Genomic DNA, 25453 nt, shown 5'->3' on the forward strand with positions numbered 1-25453 from the left:
GGCATTAAAAAGAAGAAGAAAACAGAAATAAGTTCAGGAGGGGACAGGGACAAACAGGGTGATATTGTTTTGTTTCCATGAAATAAACTGGAAGTAGCTAGAAAACATTCTCATCCTAGAGATTTCAAAGATAGTAACACACATCCGCACATTTTTTTTATGATAGTGATAGGAATGGGGGAGGGATAGCGATGATGGTGCTGAGGATGAAGGAGATGATGGGAATGACGGCGTTGAGGGTGATGGTGGTGGTGGTGGTGGTGGTGGTGGTGGTGGTGGTGGTAATGGTGATGGTGATAGGGATAAGGGTAGGGGAAATGGTAGGAGTAAGGAGAGGAATGGAGGTAGGGAAAGACATGGGGGTAAGGAGAGGATTAGGTAAGGGATAGATTTAAGGGTAGTTATAGGAATGGTGTAGAGAGATAGGGGTAGGCATAGAGATTAGTGTAGGGAAAGAGATTAGGGATAGGGCTAGGGGCAGTGAGAGAAGTTACAGGTAGATGCATGGAGAGGGGTAAAGGTAGGAAGAGGGGTAGTGGTAGAGAGGAATAGGAAAACATAGGGATAGTGATAGGGTAGGCATAGAGATAGGGGTAGGGATAAAGATAATGAGACAGGGAAGAAAAGGGAGAGGGAGAGGAACTTGATTTGTGATTTCATTTTTATAGGAAACTCCTAGATCAGGAAACTCCCCCTACAAATGCAGTTCTGCCCCTTCTTTAAAACTCTGTATCTTAGAGCACTCCCTAATACACTGAGCAGTAAAATCACTACTTGCCCAGTCTGAATCAGAGGCAGACCTTGAACCCATGTCTTCTTGGTTGCAGGGTGAGATCTTTACCTCCTCTACCATGCTGCCTCTACAAGAAACAAGCTCATGCATCCGATGGCTAAGGGTCCCTCCTCTCCCCAAATAGTCCATATTATTTTTAACTTTACAGATGAGAAAACTGATTTTGATAAGTCAAGTGACTTACCCAGTGAGTCTGTGTCAGGTGGGATTTGAACCCAGGTTTTCCTGACTCTGATTCCCTCATTCTATCTGGTGACAGAACCAGTCCCTGCCTCTGTGAAGGGCATCTGTCCCTTTACGCTCCATAGGAAACGCTGGACAAATTGTGTTCATGTGAAATAGGAGAGGGGATACAAGCTGCCAAGGCAGGGCCATAATCCATCCCGTGAGTGATACAGAAATCATGAATAAATTCTCAAGCAGTGCTGATAGTAACAATAAGCAGGCCTTTTTCTGGAGGATAAGAAAACCACTATGATTTAACCACTTATTTTGCAGAAGGGCTGCTGTCACACAGCTGCAGGTGTTTATGTGGCCTACTTTATGAGAAGCAAGTTGGCGTTAGGGACTTTTTAAGAAAGCAAGATCCAAGGAGGAACAATTCAGACCCTACACCTTCCACACTGTGCATCTAAAGCTAATTTTAGAACTTATCTAAATAATTAATGCTCATAATAATGACTGAGTTACCAAGAAAAAATAAGAAAAAACATAGCAGTACTAGATAGAGTACTGGTCTTGGAGTTAGAAAGACCTGAGTTTGAATCTCATCACCAGCTCTCATTAACTATGTTACTCTGGAATATATCCATTACTTAGCCTCTCTCAGTCTTGAATTCCTCATCTACAATATGGGAATAAGGCTTACTGTAGAATCTACACAAACCTCATTGGTTGTGTGAAAGTTCTAATGAGATCATGTATATCTCCCAAAATGAATATGATCAGAACCAGGGACTGGACAGCTCCTCTCTCACCATATATACACACCTTTCACTTTTCACATTTCTCAGGGATTGATAATCAAATCTGCATTACCTTTGCTACTATGAAGGGAGTGACATTGTCCCGTCCTTATAGCTCTAACTTATATTTCCTAAGATTCAGAATTTTAAGCTACCTAGGCTGAGGTCCCCTTACCTGGGGGATTAAGCTAGGGAACTACCTAGCTACCACTCTTTGCTGCCATATATGTAGCCTTGTCAGCTCCAGCCTTCTGGTGTCCTATAACCAACTGCTTTCTACCCTTCCATTGTGATCCTGAAAATCCTGTTCTGTTGCTTACAAACTAACCATCATGTTAAAAATTCTCCCTCTAGAAAATGCAAGCTCTTTGAAGATAAGGATTGTGTCTCGACTTGTCTATCTTGCCATTTTTATAGTCTTGAGAGCTGCCTGGAGCACAGGTATCAAATGTACTTACAGACTGCGTGTGAGCCACAATACACCCAAATCAGATGAAAATTAGATGGTTGCCCAAGTCAGATTAAAATGTAGTTTATTCCTGATTTCAATGTGTTGATGTATTCCTTAAAAAAGAAATATAGGAACATATGTGACTTTCTGAGTCAATATGTGGTTTTCAGGGGTTCTTATGTCAGGTGCAATGGCTCCCATTTCTATTTGAGTTTGACACTAGTGGCCTAAGGCACCGATGCCTTTGCCAGGGTCATAGTCAATATGTATCAGATCTTTCCTCTATATACTACATTTCTCCTTACATCATATGGTAGGTATTTAATAAATGTTTGAAGAATTGAAAGTTTCAACTGAGTTAAAAGTGCTTCACAAACTTTGAAGCACTACATAACTGTCAGATATTGTGATGTTAATAGTTTAACAATGCAGATTCCCTACTGAAATCATCTTACTTTGATGCCTCCTCGTAGAATAAAGGTGACCTTAGGTTCTTATAGCTCACGCCAAGCCAGAAAGGCTTTGAGCACAGGCCTGGCCCAGGTCTGCTACCTGACGTTCAGCTGAGCTAAATACAGAAAAAATTATCACCAGCACTTTGGCCACCAGGCAATGGGATCTCTTAGCCACTGTTACTTACAGAAAAGAAAACATTCCAAAGCAGCCCTGGCAGGCTGGGTAGGCCACTGCTATTTATACAGTGATGGTGGAAATGCAGCTGAAAATGGGGCCAAAGCTGGTAAGGATCACAGTTCTCTGACTGTCATTCAACATAAATTTAATTGTTGTAACTGTAAATGTGGGATCATTGTCCAGGAATGCATCTCGAGGAACTGAATCAGATTCATATTCATATTCTCACTATGAAATACGTAGGCACAGGTCTCTAGCATGTTGGATGAGTTCTCCATGGAAAGACGTGGGGCAAGAATCATATGTTATAAAGGTACCTGGGTGTCACTGGAGGGCCTGGAATCTGGGCCAGTGTAAGACAATCTCATAATCATGAAAACATTTGCCCATCCAAGTCTACTAGGAATGCTACAAATAATTTTAAAATATAAGTTGCTTTATTTTGCCAATATACATATACCCTAAGGAGCCAAGTATAGTGGGTATGCATTAAAACACACAGATGTTTGTTCTTCTGGTCCTCAGCTGATAGACCTATGAGTAGCAGAAATTACAGAGAGGCAGATAAAGACTGGATGCAAGAAAATATTTCCTAACCGTTAAAACTGAAGAAAAGAAAGAAACGGGCATCTTCATAAATTAATAATAACAATAACAACAGAATTACTTTAATGCTTTTAGTTTTACCAAAAATGATCACAAAATCCTTTGAGATAGGTACTGCTATTAGCCCAATTTTACAGATGAGGAAACTGAGTCTGAGATAGGGTAAGTCACTTGCCCAGGATCATATAGTTTATATGCCTAAGAGGATCTGAACTCATATTTTCCTTACTTTAAATCCAAAACTTTATTCAATGTGCCACTAGCTTAAATTAGATCTCAAATCAGATAATTCTATATTATGAACTATCAATGCTATGCATTATAAATAATAATGATAAATGATTATTGGTATAGAATACATAAATATAGATATACAGATATAAATACACTCATATATTATATATATAAAGGAGGAGAGGGGAGGGGGGAGGGGGAAAGGGAAGGGGACATGATGGGAGGACAGGAGAAGTGGTGGAAGGGAAGGATAACAGAGGGGAAGGAAAAGGGAACAACATTAGGGAAGTGGATAAAAGACAAGTAGCTTTGGAATCAGGAAGCTCTGCATTCAGGACCCACCTCTGAGGCACACTGACTGTGTGACCCTGGGTGAATTATCTAATTTCTCAGTGCCCCAGACAAGTCTCCAATTGCAGAGAAGGTGATGATCTATATTGGTATAGGGAGTCTCTGCATTCAGGAGTTTCTTATATCAGTGAAATCAGGTCAAAGTCCTATTTCTATCCTGATAGTAGGATAAATAGCAATTTGTGCTCAATTTAAATTTAAACACCATCTAAAAAGAAGAGAAGAATGATGTAACAACAATAAAAGCATAATAGGAAGGAAGGAAATAAGCATTTATTAAGCCAAGCACTCTTCTATGTGTTAAATCAATATTATACATATACACATATATGTATTTATATGTATATACATGTATAAGCAAATGAGTATAATAATGGATATTCAAGCAGAATTTAAATTTGCTAAATACTTTATAATAGAGGGTACCCCCCACAAATCTTAGTGCTGTTTTAAATTATTAAAGCTCTTTTGAGCACCACAACAACCCTCTTTTTAGGGGGTTTTGAGGGGGAGGGGGCTGTGAGGCAACTGGGATTAAGTGGCTTGCCCAGGGTTACACAGCTAATAAGTGTCAAGTGTCTGAAACTGGATTTGAATTCAGGTCCTCCTGACTCCAGGGTTGGTACTCTATTCACTAGCTGTCCCCACAGTTTTTGTATTTTGTTTTTGTTTTTTTTTTTACAAAAAAAAATTATTACTTCACAGAATTTAGTTCTCTCTCCCTCCTGGGGGAAGAAGGGGATAGAAGGGGAAAATCCTCCCTTTTCCCCAAGGCTTATTCCTAGTTAGGGACTGCTCTGTGAACTGTCTCCCTCCAGGAGCTTCTCCTGCAGCTAGAGTTCCTCACCTTTTGGACAAAGGTCTAAGTGATGGCAAGTACTTTGGAATACTAAGCTGCCAGGTACTAGAGAGTCCTTGGAACTGGTACATTGATGTGGGTACTCAGTGGGCTTCCACTGCCCTCAATGAGCACTTGTTTGTTTGAATCAAACCTTGTGTCATCTGGGTCCAGGCATTCAATACCCCCACAATGAGGGCCTTCTTCATTTGCTGCTTGATGACCAGCAAGATCTGGTGTCCCACCTCGCCCATTCAAGTCTTGTTGTAGACATGGATGCATAGAGGAGGGTGGGGGTGGTATGCAATGCTCCCTACTATCTATCAGGGCACTACTGTCTATCACAAATACTATGGTCATTTTCTCTATTCCTTCAAGGGCCTCCATGGTGCTGAAATAGTGCTGGCTTTGTGTTCTGCTGACAGATTTTAGAAGGGACTCCCAAGGCCTCATAGAAAAAGTTGTAAGGATTCTAGGATAAAATAATGCATGCATTTGCCATGAATATATTAGGGGGTGAGCCCCTGCAGTTGGTGGTGATGCTGACTTAACCCTCTCCTGCTTATTATTTTTATATCCACGAATTATTATTATATCCATTTTGCAAATGAGGAAACTGCATCTCAGAGAAGTTAAGTGATTTGCCTAAGGTCACACAACTAGTAAGTATCATAGGTAAGATTTCAAACCATGCTCTTACTAATTCCAAGTCCAGCTCTGATGATGCCATACTACTGATAACCATTGTAGTCAGGCCTACACACACACATATACACAATACACACACATACATACACACAGGGTCTTCTCACAAAGGTTGTGTGCCCACCTATCAAGGAAGCCATAGTGGGGACACTTTTCTACATGTAGATTGGACTGGATGGCATCTGCAATTCTGAGAGTCCTTAATTCAGGGACTCTATGTCATACATGGCCTTTGCTCCCTCTACTAGCTCTAGTCCTATGATTGAAATTGATGACAGCCCCACTGTTTGGAACTGGAGTGCAGAACTATCATCAATATCAATTGCATTCTGGCTCACAGAATTGGAACGTGCCAAGAAGTAAGAATGGGCACACCAACTCTGAAATTAACCAAATAAAAATGCAGTCTTTGTGCTTAGCTTTTTTAAACATCCAACCAAGAATTCCATCTGTGATTACTTCTGGGATAGCTTGAATAATCAATAAATCACAAGCATTTATTAAGCACCTACTGTACATCACACCTTATGCTGTGAGTCTAAGATACAAAGACAAAAGTAAGCCATTTCTTCAAGGAATTTATATTCCATCATCTCCTCTACAAAAATAGCCTAAGACTTCATTATTTTTCTAATACTGCTAAATTAGTAGACTGGCATCATGGATAGAGAGCCATACCCTGAGTCAGAAAGATGGGTTAAAGTCCTACACAGTGCATTACAAACTGTGGAAATGGGGAAATCATGTGACTTCTTAATATCACAGAAATTTCAGAGCAGTTGCTAATCTTCAGTGGTAGATGGAGTTAGAAGTACCACTGAAATCACAGATCTAGCTTAAAACAAAAAAAAAATCACATCAACCCTGGAAGGTGGATAAGACTTAGAGAGTCTATGATTTGATCAAGATAGCTAGTCAGTGTCTAGATTTGAATACAGGCATTCATGGCTCTAAGTTCAGCCCTCTATCCACTATACAATACTTCATCTCAAGATCCCTTGAAGTTCTAAAATACTATTATGATATTAACAATACTAACACCTTTGTATTTTTTTTCCTTAAATTAAGTAATAAAAACATATGGATAGGAAAAAAAAGAGAATGTCAGTGACACAAATTTTAGGATGGGATGTGGGGGCAAGAACAGCATGTTCCTAACAATTGAGGGGGAATCCTTTATATAAATAAGCATTAAGTTTGGATGGGATCTGTTGGTTTAAGTCAGGTCCTATATTGTAGTAATTGTTCACTTATAATATGAATACGTTTGCTAGGTTTAAAACCTTCAAATAGAATCCTCATAAATTCAACCTTTCACTTTTTCCCTTAAAGCTACATTATAATTACCATAAAGAGGTAGAGGGAAAGATAGGAGGGGGAAGAAGGGAAGAAAGTTTTAGAAAAGGGAAGGATAGAAAGAAGGATGTAAAAAGAGTGATAGGCAAAGAGGGTAGAAGGGAAAGGGGAATAGGGAAAAGTAAAGAAAGAAAGGTAGAAAGGAGGAGGCCAGAAAGAGGAAAGGGCAAAGGAGGAAGTGAGAAGAGGAAAGAAAGGGGAAAGGAAACATTTGGGAAAGAAAGATGGAAATAAAAAGAGGAAGGAAAGGGGGGGGAAGTAAAAAGAGGGAGAACAAGGGAAAGGAAAAAGAGAGAGAGGAGGAAAGGGAAGAGTAATAAGAAGAGAGAGGGGAGGAAAAAGGAGAAAGAAAAAGGGAAAAGAAAAGGGAGAGGAGAAAGAAGAAGGGGAGGGGGAAGAGAATCAAAAAGTGGTATTAGCAGAGCAGCTGGCAGTAGCTTAGAAGAGTGGAAACTGATGGAAAAAAAAAACTATTCCTTCTCCTCAAATTCCCAATCCTCAAAAACTTTCATTATACCAGTGAGGCCCTACAAGACACATCAACCCCAGACCCTAGACCATGTTCTCCTGCCTGGAACAAAGGACTACAAAATCTGAGCGATTTCATCTTACATACTTATTTAATTTGGCATCAAGATAATTAAAATACTACATGTTTATGACTCAGGTTTCCCTCTAGGCATGATTCTCTCCTACCATTAGTCACACAGTTCTGTCTCTAAAGGTACACCCATTCTTTGGCAATTTTGCCTGGTAAAAGGTCCACCTTAGACCTTTTCTTAATGATAATAATAGTTAACATTTATATTTGTAGTTCAGTCATGTCCAATTCTTTGTGACCCCATGGACCATACATACTGTCCATGGGGTTTTCTTGGCAAAGATACTGTAGTGGTTCATCATTTCCTTCTCCAGTGGACTAAAACAAATAGAGGCTAAATGACTTGCCCAGGGTCACAAAACTAGTAAATGTAAGTGTCTGAGGCTGGATTTGAACTCAGGTCTACCTGACTCCAGGCACAGTGTTCTATTCACAGAGCCACCTAGCTGCCTCAACATTTCTATAGCATCCCCTACATGCCAAGTACTGTGCTAAGTACTTTGCAGTTATCTCATTTGATCCTTATAACAATCCTGGGAGATAGGTGTTTTTATCTCCCTTTTACAGATGAGGAAACTGAGGCAAATAGTGGCTGAGTGACTTGTCCAAAGTCACATATCTAATGAGTGTCTGAGACAGGATTTGAACTCAGGTCTTCCTGACTCCAGGCTCAGTCATCTATTCATTTTGCCACTTAGCTAAACTTTCTTCAGTATTGAAGCACTATTTTCCCACACAGTTTCTCTCTCTTATTTGCACTCTCAAACCTATACCCACTATAATAAAATCTGCCAATATTATGAAGAACTGTCCCTCCCCACTATTCCTCCACTAGTCTTTGACCCCCATCCCCTAAGGCAGCTCTCTACCAGCTACTAGGTTCAATTATTGCAATCATACTGATTAAAATAAATTCAGGAAAAAATCCAGTTAAAGAGATGCTGAAGATAGATGTAAGGACAGGGTCACCAGAGAAGCCAAGAGAGCATGTCCAAATCATTACCCAAGTTAGCATTTACAAAAATGAAAAAAAAAAAACAAGGAAAAAATCAAAAACTGGAGAAAAGCAGGAAAAGGCAGCTCCAGCTGACCAGCATGCAGACACCATCAGTATTTTTTATTTTCATAGTGCTAAATGAATGCTGGGCTCAGTATAAACATCTCTTTCTTCTTACAACTTACTGTGTGAATGAAATAAAATGTCCCACTTGGCCATCCTGTAGTATAGTGTTTATCATGGGCCTGAGCTAAGAGACCGCCCAGAAAATTATGGTAACTCATCAACTAATATCTGTTACAAAGCATGGAAAAGTAGAGATAGGATCATAGGATTATGGGATTATAAAGCTAGAATTGAGAGGCAGAATTTCCTTATCTGGTAGGTAGAAATAGTACCCATGACACCTACTAGATGACCTGTAAAAGGACTTTACAGGTCATCTAGTCCAACTGCTCATTTTACAGAGGAGGGACCACTCCATTTTGCATTTGCTGCTTTTCCTTTCGACTTCATGGAATAAATATCCCCATTCTGGTTACTTCTCTTATCTCCCCACTTTCCTGTCTCCTTTTCTGTGTTGCCTTCTCCTTCAGATTGTAAGATTCTTGGGGGCAGGGACTGTCTTTCTTTATTAATTGTAACCCCAGTGCTTAATAAATTTTTATGGAATTGAATTTTGTTGGATTTGATCAGAGGAGTGAAATGACTTGTCAAAGGCCATTCAGGTGGTAAATATCAGTCAGGGTTTGAGCCTGTGTCCTCTTAACTCTTGATACAATTGAGAAACTACTTTAAAACAATAATCTCTTGATTCCCAAATAGATGTCTCTATCAATGTACCATATTGCTTCCATAGTATCCATTGAAGAACTTGAAAGTTTTCCCCAAAATAAGGTAGCATTTGCCTTGGTATGTATTGTCTTCATTGAGATAATTGGTGGGTACAGGGGAAGATGGTGAAAACCATGTCAGAAAATTTGGATTAGGATCAAACTTAACAAAGGATAAAGGCCTCTGTGATGCCTCAGGTCCATATATCATGGATATTATCTCTTACAAGAGAATGGAAAGACATTGGATCATAATAAATAATAATAATTTATGTACTTTTTAGGGATAGAGACTGGACCTGTGATTCCCTTAGAATAGGGAACTCCTAGGTGAGGAAAATAACCTTGTCAATATAGCTTGGCACCTTTCTCTGCAACATATAATCTTAGAGAACTGTCTGGGACACTGAGAGGCTAAGTGAATTGCTTGGGACAAAATAGCCTATAGGTGTCAGAGGAGGGACTTGAACCCGGATATTACTAGTTTTGAGGACAGTTCTCTATCCATTATGCCAGGCTGTATTCATATTCAAATACACACACACACACACATTTTGACATTCAAACTATATTACAAGCTTCAAAATAATACTGTAAAATAGGTACTACATTATTTGGGTTGCGATAAGCACTGAACAACAACTCACCCCCACTCCTCCCCTCTATGCACACATTAACAAATTGAGTGCATTTTAATTGTCAGGAAATAACTGGTTGTATAAAGGGATGTAATTTTAGAATTTGCTGAGTTCATTCAGGCTGACTGTTTAGAGCAAAGGTGAAAACCAACACAAGAAAGGATAAAGAAACTGACACTGGGATCGTGGCAGCTCTAATCTAACCTATTTAAACAAACCATGAATTCTGAAAAATAGAATATAGATCAAATAAAAGCCATTAATTCTATCAACATAGCTCAGAGAAGATTGACATAGGAAAATCACCATGACAAAGAAACCAAGAAGACCCTTGGTCAGAAAACACTTGATCTTATTTCCAGGTGTGGATGCATGAGAGCCAAAGATAATGTTGGTTGACAGTTCAGGATCATTTATGAAAAACAAGGAAAATTGTAAGCATTATTATCTCAAAGAAGAGCAAAAAATCATTTGTGAGAAAGATGAGCTTGTAAAGAACATGTCATGAGATCCAATTAATCCATATCATCCCACGTGCATTCATAGAAGAAAGGGGAAGGAGAACGACAGATATGTGAAATGGAACAGATCAGCAAGAATCTCTATGGAAATCTATTCTCATAACAACAGGGAAATCAACACATTCTCAGTACACTACCTCTGTTGGTACCTCATGTACTTTGTCTTTGTAAGGAAGTTAGGAAAAATAACTAGATTTTATCATAGAAACACAATAAAATAGTGCTGGAGACTGCATAATTTTGGAAAGGCCAATGAATCAATTTCAAGTTTTCTCTGAAGGAGACAATTGGGGGAAAAATCACAGAGGGTATATTTTTAACACAATCAAAAGAATATCAGCTGATTTTACTTTATTCTTACTGATCCATTTGCTCACTTCGCCATATCCCCAAAGTTTATTTTTTTATATGAATGATCCATGAATGCTGAAAGGTATCTGATGAAAATATGAGAAGGAAATTAGTGGACTTTTCTAGATGATTTTCTATTATAGAACACATGGTCACAGACACACAATTATCCAAGAGAGAGGGAACATAAACTACTGCTCCGCTATTATTTGATGATGATTTTTTAATCAAACAACTTAGATATTATTTTTTTAATGTTTAATCTTATTTTCTTTTTTTTTTAAAGCAATTGGGGTTAAGTAACTTGCTCAAGGTTACATGGCCAGTTATTTCTGGGTGTGGTGCTAAGTATCAGAGCCCGGATTCGATCCCAGGTCATCCCGACTCTGGGGCTGGTGCTCTTACTCACTGAGCCACCTGGCCACCCCTTAATCTTATTTTCAATATTTAAATAGTGTGATATTTTTTCCTTTGTTTCACGATCATTGCTGGGAAAAACTTCATTCCTCCAGATTGAACTCTCACAAAAAAAGAAAAATAATGAAGCAAGAACTCATCATACAGTGACTGTATGTCTGATGATTATTTTTAAAATTGGATCAGCAGAGAAAGATGAAGACTTAAGATACTTTGAGAGCTCTGTAATTTTATCCATATGAATACTTGATTCAATAAGGAATATTGCGACCTATCAATAGTCTCTCTCTTGGGCAACTATGTATGGCCTATGCCTCCCCCCCTAAAAAATTCTCTAAATTAAGGGTATAATACTACTACTAATAAAATACTACTTGTGATAATAATAGCATATATATACTCACACAATATATATAAGCTATTATATATCATTTGTATATATATTATGTACAAAATATATAAGTAAATTATTATTAGTTTATATATATATGCATATATATATATATAATAGATCTGGACTATTAAATGAATGAATGAAAATTGAATAAATGAAAAGACCTATACTCACCACCTTGCTGAGCTGTTGCGAGAAAATCATTTTGTAAAACAAAGCATTAAGGAAATGTAAATTGTTGCCATCATAAAGTACCAAAACAGAGCCAGAGAACAAATATGCCTTGATGAGAATCCTTCTCCCTCCCCCAGACTACAAGTTATATGTGGTTGTTATAAGGGGTAGATACATGTGGATTTTTCTCTTTTTAGTGACAAAATTTAAGACTATGCATTAATATAACCAGGAAGACTCATCTTTCTGAGTTCAAATGTGGTACCAGATACTTAATGTTACTTAATGTCCCCATGTTTTTGTATTTTATTTTTGTTTTTTTACAAAAAAAGCCTCTCAAGGGTTATTTAGTCCAAACCTTACACAAAAGGAATCTACACTATAATATACCTTACAAACAGTCATTCAGCCTCTGCTTGAGGGCCTCCCAGAAAAGGAAACCTACTCCCTTTCAACACAGCCCAGTTAAATCTTAAAGCATTTTGCTGTTCAGTTATTTCAGTTCATGACCCCATCTGGGTTTTTCTTGGAAAATATACTGGAGTGATTTGTCATTTCCTTCTCTAGTTCATTTTATAGATGAGAAAACTGAGGCAGAGTTAAGTGACTTGCCCAGCGTCAAACAACTAGTAAGTATCTGGTACCACATTTGATCTCAGAATGATGAGTCTTCCTGATTCCAGGGCCAGTGCTCTATCCACTATGGCGCCATCTAGAGGCCCACTCCTGTTCACTTTAGGACAGTTCTAATTGTTAGAGAAAATTTCCCTGACATCAAGCCTAGATTTGGCTCTTTAATTACTGCCTTTGCTTTTGTCTCCACTATCTACTCTCTTTTCTACATGAGTGCCTTTCAAATATTTGAAAATACATCTCATGTCGGCCCAAGTCATCTCTTTTCAAGGCTAAGCATGTTAAATCCCATCAATCCATTTTCAGAAGACATAAGCTTGGGACTTTCCCCATTCTATGGGCAGGTAATTCTCCTATGCTATTGGACTCAGCTGATGTGTGCTTGTCTATCCACTTCTGGAAGTTCCTTAGCTTATCAGTCTCCTTCTCCTGTGGGGCAAATAACTGAATGCAGTTCTCCAGATGAGGTCTGAGGAGGATGAACTATAAGGACATTCTCAGCTCCCTATTCCTGGAAGCCCTATCTCTCGTTTAATACAGCTAAAGCTTGTGTTAGCTCTTTGGGCTGTTATATCACACTGTTAAATCCACTAGAAATCTCAAGATCGACCTGTTTTCTACAAGGATCACATATCTTCATTCCTGCATCATTGGTAGGTCTTTCAAATGACTAGAGAAATGCTTGTTAAATAGTAATGAGACTCCAACTTTGATGTCTAAGCAACTTTTGATATTATTGATGCACAGCCAAGTCCCGATTAGTGTGAATAATGAATCCCAGGAAACAGCCACCTTATTTGAATTTACACTGCATATTTCCATTGGGCTGGAGCAAATTATCATATTTTACATATCTATAGTATGTTGTTGTTGATCAGTAGTTTCAGTGTGTCTGACTTTTCATGACCCCATTTGGGGTTTACTTGGCAGGGATATCAGAGTAGTTTGCCATTTCCTTCTCCAACTCACTGTACAAGTGAGGAAACTGAGGCAAACAGGGTTAAGTGACTCACCCAGAGTCACAGAGCAAATAAATGTCTGAGACTGCATTTGACATCAGGTCTTTCTGACTCTAGGTCTGGCACTCTATACACTGTGCCACCTAGCTGTGCCATCTAGATGATTTAAATACATGTGGCCACCTCAAGGAATTCATTATTCACACTAATCAGGACCAGTGTTTTATATTTTTTCATCCCACTTCCAATAGATATAAGCTCCTTGAGGGCACCAAGTTCATTTTTGCCTCTATGTTCCCAATGCCTTTCATAGAGAAAATACTTAAGAAATATTTGTTGAATTGAATTGAGTTGGATTGATACACAGAGCCAGAACCAATTTTAGCCGATAATTTTGTCCTAATTCAGCAGCAGTTAGCCACTAATTCTATAGAGACAAGAGGACTAAAAACAGCTCTAATACTAATTACCTCTATCCAATGAACCTACAAGCCACCATTCTTAGCATGATTAAGATGCAGAGGTTGAAAAAAATTCTAGATTTCTTGCCTCATTGAATATGAGAATTGCATACCTTTAAAACAAAGAGGTAACTTGGGCCTCTCCAAAGACATTAAAATTCATAGCCACCGGATCTTCTCTCCTGAGTGTCTTCCAGAGTACAGGGCATGGTTCCAAAACCTCATAAAGACCCCCTTGCCTGCAGACTTCTATACCCAGAAGACACGATACCACTTCACCCCATCCAAAGTTGTAGGCCATCATCTCATTGGAGGGCATTAGCATTCTGCATCCATGGTGAGCAGGGGAACCAGACAAAATGAATGAATGAGGTTGGGCCAATGGAGCTATGAACTTGGTGGGGAGGGGGAGCCCTCTGCCACACATAACTTTTCATGATATACAGCTCAGCCTTATTCACAAACCATGACAGTCTTTCTTTGCTTCCTTTAGTTATTCACTGTACAGATCAACCGGTTTATCTCTGTTTGGGGAGATGGAATGAAGGTTATTGTTCTGCTGGGTAACTGCTCCATGCATCAGGTAGCTGGAACAGCCCCATATTGTGTAGGAGGCCACACATGTAAATACACTGGGGAAAAGCTGAAATACATCTCCTATTGAACTCACCACATGTTGGGTTTTTTCCTTTCTTCCCCAGCTGGAAATTTACACAAGCACATATTTTATGGAGATTTTAATTTGCAGTCCAAGAGCTCATCTCCCAGGAAGGGTTGTACACAATTTACATGAAAAAGCAGTATGGCTCATGCTCTGTAAATACGGGGCTTCTCGAAGTTTCCGTCCTTATTTCTAAGTCGTTAAACCTCTCCAGTCTTTTGCAAAATGGGAGTACCAAGTACAAGAACAAAAAGAGGGCAATAGTGGAATTCCCAAATCACAGTCTTCTGGTGGGGGTGGTGGAAGGATTGGGGGTCTGTGACAGGAGCCACAGCTCCGGCTCTGCAATGAGAGAGAAAGTAATTTTCTCTCCTTTTTTTTGAGCCTTGACACACATTGAAAGCACCATATATTTTAGTACAATACACTCCAAATCCTCTCCAGCATGGGAACATACACAGAAATCAATTGCATGGTTCCACCTTCCCAGAAGTATGCAAAATATATCTGAGTCAGGGAAGGAAGAAGGAAAAATGGAAGAAAAACTAAGCCTCTCCCTTACAAAAAGAAAACAAGGAACAAGGGGAGGGACAACTTTACATGAAAGACATTTTCCTTGCCAGGGACTTCCTAAAAAACCATGGAAGGACAGGTGTTCTTGGGATTCTGTAAGGATTGAATCATGTTATTAACCCATGAAAAGAGAACATGGTGTAATGGAGGGAGAGCTGGATTTGCAGTCCAAGGGCCTGAATTCAAATGTCAGCTTTGTGGCTTAAAACCTATGCAATCCTGGCCAACCTCTTCACATCCAAGAGGCACAGTGTCTTCATCTATAAAATGAAGGTGATGCACCAGACGTTAAAGTTCCTTCTAGCTCTAGCACTACCAAGTTCTAGTCTTGTTTTCAAAAAACAGACAATGATGTTATTCTCACATTTCTTCCTGATGCTCTCTGCTTTGTTTATAGCGCTTCAACTTTTCAGAGGCTTGCTTCGTCCTTCTTCTTGTATCGGTTATCTTCTTCGCCTTTATGCTTTCTGATTGCAAATATTTATCCTCTCATTTGAGCCTTTCCCCTGCTTTTTGGTGCTTCTGTTGTTGCTATTTGGGGTCATACCAAGAATCTAGCTCCCTTGCAACCTTTTGCTAAGTAACAAGAAGAATAAATGACAGAATATGTGAATAAAGTGAGTGAATGAGTGAACAAGTGAATCAAAAACTATTTTTTGAGTGCTCACTATGTGCCAGACACTGTGATAAGTGCTGGAGACACAAAGAGAAAAGGAAGACTCTGAAGGACACAATTCATACAGGAGAGTGATGCCAGAGGGAGATGGCAGGGACAGAGGTCCTGAAGGTACAGCAGAAAGGCAGATGGCAAGGCCAAAGAGACTTCAGGATCATGGAATCAAGGTTCCTAAGGGACCTCAGAGTCCATCTAGTCCAACCTCTTCATTCCACAGATGAGGGAACTGAGACCCAAAGATCATAAATAAATTGTTAGCAAACTATGCAATCATAGCTCAAGAGTTAGAAGAGATTTCAGAGGCTTCCTCAAATTTTACAGTTTAAGAAACTGGGTCGGGGTGGCTAGGTGGTGCAGTGAATAGAGAACCGGCCCTGGAATCAGGGGATCTGAGTTCAAATCCAGCCTTAGATACATAACACAAAAACTAGCTGTGTGACCTTGGGCAAGTTGTAATGTCATGCCAAGGAAAGGCAACTTCCCAAGGTTCAGAATACCAGCATAGGTGCTCTCCATTTTATTCAGTGTCAAATTAAGAACAGAGAAGATCAAAACATGACATCATTCAAAATACAGCATTTACTAAGGGTGATTAAATAATCTCCAAGTACTACCCCACCCCAGGACCTTCCAATCATTCAATCAATTACAAAGTCCCTGTTCTAAATACCATTCCACCCCTAGGCTGTACCTTCATTTAGTCCACCACAAAGCCCCTCTTCTCAAATGGAGATTAGTTTCCAATCTAAGTAAAGTACATTCATTTGTTCAATCATAGAACACAAAAAGGTCAAAAGTTCCCCACCCCTGGATCACAATTGAATCTACCCCAGAGTTACATCAAGTTTAAGCACAGCACTTAATACCCAAATGGAGGTCTTTTCTTCATCTTGACATGAGGCAAGTTCTCAGCAATCTTAGTTCCTGGGGAGACAAGGCTTAGCAAGGCCATAAGATACATTGCCAGTCTCTTCATTAATTCATCCTCTGTCTGTAGAACAGTCCTAGAACCCCTGAAAACATTAGCAAAACCCTCTCCCAGGATTTCTGTAAACATACAACAAGAAAATCCTTCTTCAGGGCTTCTGAACCAACAGAAAGGTTCCCAGACCCCTGCAACAACAGCACTGTCCTTCACCAGTGCACAGTATTCATTCTGTCTGCAGGATAGTCTCCAGACCCCTGCAACAACAGCACTGCCCTTCACCAGTGGACAGTATTCACTCTCTCTGCAGGACAATCTCCAGACCCCTGCAACAACAGCACTGTTCTTCACCAGTGGACAGTATTCACTCTGTCTGCAGGACAGTCTCCAGACCCCTGCAACAACAGCACTGTCCTTCACCAGTGGACAAATCTGGCAAAACAACATCAAAACAGACAGACAAAGTACCAGCAAAACATCCATGTCTCCTCAGTCCTTGGCAGCTCAGGGGGCAGGTCTCAAAAGTCCAGGGCAATTCAAAGTGGCCCTCAGCAATCCTCTCAGTCTCACTCTGCCTCCACAAGGTGCTGCTTCCAAAAAGTTCTTCTGCCTCTCTCTTGTCTCTCCAAATCTACGTCACCAGCTCCTCCCAGTTCGTTTCTCTCTTTTCAAGTCAACAAGTCCATCCCACAGGTGGGATTAACAAGCTCTGGGTTTTAACACAATCAGTTTGAAAACCAAGCCAATACAGGGGAATCTTTAATTGCCATTACTATCACATAAGTCAACCCCAATTGCCCTCCAAAAAGCAAAAAAAGAAGAAGAAAGAAAAAAAGAAAAGAAATTGGGTCCCAGGGAGGTTAGATAACTGTCAAAAGACATATACTTAGTAAGAATACAAGTCAGGATGTGAACTCAAGTTCTTTGATTCCCTTAGCCAGTGCTGTCTACCATGTGGTCTCCACTTGACTTGTCTAGTATGCAATTATTCCCCTTTCTGGTGTACTTTTTTGCCTGTTTAGAAAAAGGGAAGCTATATTTTAATGTAGCTATTGAAATAATAGTAACAGATTTAGGGCTGGAAAGGACCTTAGGTCATCTAGTCCAACCCCCACACCCTTTTCATGAATGAAGAAACCTAATCTCAGAGAAGGTTAGTGGGTTGTCCAACATCATACAAGTAGTCAGTGACAGAACAGTCCTCTAATGCCAAATCCAGGGCCTTGTGCCATGCTGATGACTTAAGCCCTGCAAATCCTCCCCTGAAACTTTGGTCAATTAGCATTGATTTGCCCAAATCTTAAGTTTTTTGCAACATTCTCCCCAAAGCAATACCATTATTTTCTTGGAGGCCCCTACCATCAGTGAACTGAAGTTGCAAACCAAATGATTCTCTGTGGAGTCTTTATGGATTCTCTCAGGGTTCAGATGAGAATGAATCTACCATAAAGATTTCAGAATTAGAAGGGAAAGCCTGCAGTGTCCTCTACACCAAGGGTCACGGGTACAACTCAATTTGAGTATGGATGGTTTCATTTGTACTTTTGTCCCCACAATATTGGACAGTGCCTGGTTCATAGGAGGAACTTAAATACCTTTTGATTGATTGATGTTTCTCTAAATTACTACAGAGGCAGTGAGGTACCATGGGTAGAGTTGTTGTTCAATCATGTCTGACTCTTCACGACTCTGCAAGACCATAGCACACTAATATCATCCAAGGTATTTTTTTAGGAAAGATACTGGAGTGGTTTGCTATTTCCTTCTCCAGTATATTAAGGCAAACAAAGGTGAAATGAATTACCCAGGATAACATAGCTAATAAATATCTGAGACCTGATTTGAACTCAGGTCTTCCTGACTCCAGGGCCAGTGCTCTATTCACTAAGCAACCTAGCTGCCTCTAAAGGAAACAAAGGGTAAGTAACTTGCCCAGGGTCATAGAGCTAATGTTTAAGTTTCAACTTAGATCTTTCTGATTCCAGCCCCAGCTGAGCCACCTAGCTGCCTCTAGTGAGTAGCTTACTGTGTTCCAATCCCATCTTAGATATTTAATAATTGTGTGACCCTAGATAAGTCACTTAACCTAAGCCTTGTCATTTGTAAGACAGAGATAATGATAGGACTACCTCACAGCTATAAGAATCAAATAAAGTGATCTGTATAAGGTGCTTTGCCTTCCTTTAAGAGATTGGATCCAGGGCCTACACCTGTGGTTTCATTGGTATAAAGCACTCCCAGGTGAAGAAACTCCCTCAATTAATGCTGATTGGCATCCTTATAGTCTTAGAGATGTTTTTGCCTATAGCATTGAGAGGTTAAGTGATTTGTCCAGTCACTTGCTCACTCAGTCTGTACATGTCAGAAGTGTGACATGGACACAAAACTTTGTGGCTTCAGGATTGGTTCTCTATATACTACAATATGCTTCCTCTCTCTAGTCATAAATTGCTACATAAATGTTAGCTATAGTAAGAGGCAGCTTGCCACAGTGGGAGGAGAGATTATCTTAGGGCAATTGGGTTCACGTGCCATCTCTGATACATACTGACTGTAAAACCCTGGGCAAAATATTTAACCTCTCAATGCTTTAAGCAACACTTTTAATATAAGATCCTGAGAAGGTGACAATCTGCACTGGTTGGTGAAATTCTTCATCAAGAGCTTCCTATTCCAATGAAATCATTGATTCTGTCTCATAAAACAATAATAATTATCACTATTATTATTCAGGGTTAAGGGTGGGTGTAATCTGGGGAATTTGTCCTTGTAAGAATGTACTGGGACAGCTAGGTGGTAAAGTATATAGAATGCCAGGCCCAGAATCAGGAAGACTCACCTTCCTGAGTTCAGATATGGCCACAGAACTTACTAGCAGTGTAACTCTTGGCAAGTCACTAAACCCTGTTTGCCTCAGTTTCCTCATCTGTAAAATGAGTTGGAGAAGGAAATGACAAATCACTCCAGGATCTTTGCCAAAAAAGCCCCAAATGAAGTCATAAACAACTGGACACTACTAAACAACAAGTACGTGTACCTATCTTTTTAAAAAAGTTCATTTATGTATTTTTAGTTTACAACATTCAGTTCCACAAGCTTTCAAGTTTTACATTTTCTTGCCCTCCCTCCCTTCTCCCCTACCCAAGACAGCATACAATCTGAGATAGGCTCTACATGTACATTCATATTAAACATATTTTCACATTTGTCATATTGTAAAGAATTATAACCAATGGAATGAACCACAGGAAAGAAGAAACAAAACAAAAAAGAAATACTCAACCTATCTTAAAACTGTTATTCAGATCCCAAAGAGATTAACTATTTTTAGTCATTTTAAATAAGTATTGCATCAACCAACTGTAAATAATACATACATACACTTATACACACATACAACCCAAAATACATATATTTATGCTAGATTTCATCTACATAAATTCTACAACAATTTTACAGCCCCTGTACAAACTGATCATGATATCAATGTAATCCCAGCATAATATTTTAGAGTTTAGCATGAGAGAGACTTCCATAGCACCAAGGAAAAGGATGCTTTGATGGAGTGCCCATGTGTGCACAAAATGAGGAGGTCGAGAGCCCATTTCCATTTTGGAAAGCTCTGAATTCTTCCTTTTGTCTAGGAAGAGAATCTCCATCACTTTCCTCCCTCCCTCTTTCCCTTTCTCCCTCTTTCTGGAATAATCAGCCCAAACAAATGTCCTGACATGGAGGCCATCCAAGGCTGCATTTAATGTGTGTGAGTAACTCCCCAACTCACAACTTCAAACACTAAATTGGGGATGTGCTTGGAAGAAGATCTATAAGGCGATCTTGATGTGTCATCACAGAAGTCCGTCTTCCCATCCTTCCTGAGACCACCATTAATCTCGTTTAGTGTCTCCAAGGAATGGCAAGGACACAGGCCTTGACAGAGGGCAAAAGATTCATTGCTACAACTGCAGCAGAAGGGGCTATGGGAAAACAGAGTTCTTTTCATCTCATGGGGGCCAAAATGCACCAGGAAAGGGGGAGGGTGGATGGAGAGGTTGCCCTGGGAAGATGCATGGACCACTTTTCATAGGCAGTGGCAATTTCTGTGTGCCCACTTGTCTGTAAGTCAAAGCCATAATTCAATTCAATCGCTAGGGAATGCCTCAACAAGCTGACATGTGAATATATGAAATTATTTTGCTATTAAAAATTATAAACATCACAGATGCAGAGAAATCAGAGACTGACACAAACAGATATGGAGAAAAATGAGCTGAATGAGGAAAGCAACTTAAGTAAAGCCCACAATAATGTGAAGGAAAACAGCTTTAGAAGACTTCAGAACTCTGCTCAAGACAGTGACCACTTAGGAGATTGATGCCAAAGCCCACAACTTGATGGACTCATGGTGAACCAGAGGTACAGAAAGACGCATGAATTTGTAGACAGAGACAATATACTGGTTCATTTTACTTAACTATACTCATTTGTCACAGGAGATGGCTTCTATTGGTTTGGGGGTCAGAGATAGTAGTTATTGATAGAATTTCAAGATAAAAAAAGGAGGGAAAGACTGTCAATAATACATTTTTGAAGGACTATTTATGCCTTCCAGTGTCTGACTGCCCCACAGTGGGTGTTCAGTTGATATGACAAAGGAGAAGGGGAAAAGCTCAGAAGGGTATATAAATGGACTAATTTCTTGTGAATCCATTTAATTTAATGTAGACTTATAAATTAACTGTACATAGCCAAAGCTAACCAATTCATGTACAATGAATATTCCTTTTATACTTCATATCTGGAAATGGTCATGTTTACTGATGTTTCTTATATTCATAATAAAAACAAAATGTTTTAAATAAATAAGTGATTATATCAGCATAATGGAAATGGCACTGGAAGGCCTGGGTTCAAGCTGAGAGGTTGTGTAACCCTGGGCAAGTCATTTAGTCCAGGCTTTCTTAAATTTTTTTTTAAAGCAATTGGGGTTAAGTAACTTGCTCAAGGTTACATGGCCAGGTGTTTCTGGGTGGTTGATAAGTGTCTGAGCCCGGATTCCATCCCCAGGTCATCCTGACACTGGAACCGGTGCTCTTACTCACTGTGCTACCTGGCCGCTCCCCTTTCTTAATTTTTTTGTTTTGCACTTTCAACACCTTTGCATGTTCCAGCAGTGTTTGCTGGCATTTCATGGCATGATGGTATTCAGAGAGCAAAAGGTGCATATTTTGTGTTCAGAACCAAGCCTGCAGTGAAGTTTCATGATGCAACGTGGGCAAGAGCTGCCAGAAACACCTCTGATTCATTATACCTTTGATTCTGAATTAACTTTCAGTCTTTCTGTGTTCAGAAACCTTTTACTTTTGTCATATGGGGTCACAATCACCCACAATTTTAAAATGCTGATTTAGTCTTTCTAAGTCAGTTTTTTGCATCTGTAAAATGTATTTAATAATAATAAATCCATCACAAGTTATTGTGAGGATAAAATGCATTATATACAAGAGTTTGCTTTGCAAAGCTTCAATTGCTATATAAATGTGAAACATTATTATAATACATAATACAATAATATTATAAATATTGTACATCCTATGGGCAAGACACTATGCTGGGTTCTAGGGATGCAAAGACAAAAAGGTTTATATAGTCCCTATCCTCACTGAGGAGGTGGTGCAGGGCATAGAATGCTGGGTCTGGAGTCAGAAAGGCTCATCTTCCAGAGTTCAAATTTGACCTCGGATACTAACTGGCTGTGTGACCCTGGGCAAGTCACTTAACCATGTTTGCCTCAGTTCCCTCATCTGTAAAATGAACTAGAGAAGAAACGGCAAATCACCCCAGCTATCTTTGCCAAGAAAACCCCAAATGGGATCGGAAGAATTGGACATGACTGAAACAACTGGACAACAATCTTCATCGAGTTTATATTATGCTGGGAAACGTACAAAGTACCAACAAAGAAGTAAAAGAGAATTTCATTTAGTCACAAGCATTTATTAAATGCCGGGAATAGTGCTAATTGTTGGGATACAAATAAGTGCATATGAACACTAACAACCAGCTACCAAGTGCTATGGTGGACAAAGTCTGGGTCTGGAGTCAGGAGGACCTCAGTTCAAACTCTGCTCTGGACACCTACTAGCTATGTGGCCCTTGGCAAGCCACTTAACTTCTGTTTGCCTCAGTTTCCACAATTGTAAAATGGGAATAATAATAGCTCATCCCACCCAGGGTTGTTTTGAAGGTCAAAGGAGACAATATTTGCAAATATTGTCCGAACTTTGCTCGTGCCTGGCACATAGAAGGCACTATATAAGTAATATAAATGTTGTTATTTTTGTTAAAGGCTTATCCAAGCTAGTGACACTTCACTAGCTGAACTTCGAAGGAAGTCTTTGCAAAGACATGCAGGTGGGGAATTGAATGCCAACTTCAAAGAAAGACAAGTAAGCTAGTTTGGCTGGAACATACAGAACAAGGAATAAACTGAAATGTATAAGGAAAGACATCCTGAAGTCAGATCATAATGGTTCTAAATAACGACTGCAGAGTTTTAGACAAGAACGTTGGCCTAGAGGCAATAGGGAGCTATTGGAGATTGTATCCTAAGGTAAAAAGAATTCTAGATTTGCCATCGGGGGATCTGGTTATGGATACAAGCTTTGCCACTTACTATTTATCTTATCTTGTAACACAGGCTTCTCCTTGTGTGATACCATCTAAACAGTAGTTTACAGCTCTGGTCTGGTTGGGTCATAAGGTACAAGAGAATGGGGAGAATTAGGGTCTTTTGTTTACTAGGGGATATTACCTTGTTTGTCGCTTAGGTGGATCAAAGAAGACTTCTGGAGGCAACAGGGTTGGGCAGAGGAAGCTTGGGATTCTGAAGGGGTGGGTTCAAATCCTTCCTCAGTCATTTGCTAGTTATGCGACCTTGGGAAAATCTTGACCTCTCTGAGTCTCAGTTTCCTCATCAGTATTTTGCACAGTGCCTGGCACGTAGAAGGAGTTTAATAAATACTGGTCAAGTGAAATCAGTAAATGAGAAGCTCAGACTAGGTGATTTCTAGGCTCCTTCGGAGCCCAGATCTGTGCTTCTAAGGTTCTTGAGGAGGGTAGTAATGTTACTTTGGTTCTCCAAAGGTAGAGAAATAACTAAAAGGCAGAAGACTACTAGACAGAAAGATACTGCAAACGACTGCCAAAATGTAAAGAACCATAGGAAAAAGAAAGGGCAGAGGGGATAAGGGAGGGATAAAAGAAGGGAGAGAGAGAGACTGAAAGTGGGAGGGAAGGAGAGAAGGGGGGAGGAGAGGGGAGGGAAATAGGAGAGAGAGATAGAGAGGAAAATGGAGGAGGGGAAGTGGGAAGAGGAGGAGAGGCAGGAAAAAGGGGAAGGGACAGAGGAATAGGAGGGAAGGTGGAAAAGAGAAAAAGAAACTGAACATTGTCCATTTAAAATGATCAAGGTTGACTAAGAAGAAGAGTGAGGAAAATTCACCTCCCTCCCATCTCTAAACAGGTAGAGGACTCTGGCTGTGCAAAATTGATTCCGTGATTTTGCTGAACTGCTTGCTTTTCCTCTTACTTTTTTTATTCTTTGTAACAAGGTATGACTCTCTGGGTAGGGAAGGGGGAAGGCTATATTTGGAAATAAAGGTGACGTAAAAACAAGAGACATGAATAAAAAAATCTTTAAAAGAAATTGCAAAACTTGAAGTTCTCTGAAGCATACCTCTTTTTAGTAATAATCATTTGGACCAGACCTATGACTTTGAGGAGAGTAGGGACCTCTTGCCAATGCACATCAGCATCTTCTGAATGGTCTTAGAGAATCACATGGGGCATAAGAGTTTAAGGGACTTTCCCAGGTTCTCATAACCAGTATGCTTCAAAAGTGGGTCTTCTATCCACTAAGACACACTGCCTGTCATAATTATTATGATAATGGGTATTTGCATAATGCTTTAAAATTTACAAAATGTTTTTCATTCATTCTCTCATTCAATCCTCACAATACTATTAATTGCTACAAGATCATTATTCTCATTTTTAAAGTGAGGAAACTGAAGCCAAGACCTATTAAGTGACTCACACAGTCAGTAAGTGCCTGAGGAAGAATCTGAATTCAGTTCTTCCTGACTCCAAAGTCAGCACTTTATCTTCCCTAGCCCCTTGCTCTCAGCAGTCTAACTTGACCAACATCCCCAATAACCTAAGCAAAATACATGGACGAAGAGGAGAGTCAAAGCCCTATTTGTCACCATTCACTGAAAGCCTCTGACCCAACCCAACCAGCTACAGCTGAGCTGTTAACACACAAGAAGGCAAATCAAAAAATTAGTGACACAACCCTCTTCTTGATTGGTCAGGGAATCGGGTCTATGATAGAGGAGGGAATAATATCCAGGCAGATTGTCTTCCAGGCTGTTTGCAAAAAGTACAAATTACCCTTGTTGGTTGGCATGTGTTGCTACGGATTTGAGAGACTGTCACATTTCTGCCATTGCTAGCATTTTCTGTGATGGAAACTGAGACCAATTAAGAAAGGGACAGAATAGGGGGAACACACTTGTGAAGGCAGGGGTGGGGGGGAGAGCAATTGAAGACAGATATAATGGGTGAAGTGCTAAAGCAAAATCAAAGCCTTTTCAAAAGGCTCCAGGCCCATCCAGTGACAAACTGCCAAGAGCTGCCCTGACTTCAT

The 25453-nt window shown here is 39.7% G+C and overlaps 1 protein-coding gene and 1 pseudogene across 1 annotated transcript in view; both read right to left on the reverse strand.

Moving 5' to 3' along the window:
- Positions 1–5366, reverse strand: part of LOC138160796 (large ribosomal subunit protein uL14m pseudogene) — a 30553-nt pseudogene extending 25187 nt beyond the window's left edge.
- The window catches only part of LOC138158147 (transmembrane protein 132D-like), a 983977-nt gene that overhangs the window by 821650 nt on the left and 136874 nt on the right, over positions 1–25453 (reverse strand). The gene's annotated exons all lie outside the window — the stretch shown is intronic.

The sequence above is a fragment of the Petaurus breviceps genome, unplaced genomic scaffold (genome assembly GCF_028583685.1).
Source record: "Petaurus breviceps papuanus isolate PSGF00001 unplaced genomic scaffold, PetGlider_PUasm1.0 101, whole genome shotgun sequence".
In the NCBI taxonomy this organism is placed as follows: domain Eukaryota; kingdom Metazoa; phylum Chordata; class Mammalia; order Diprotodontia; family Petauridae; genus Petaurus; species Petaurus breviceps.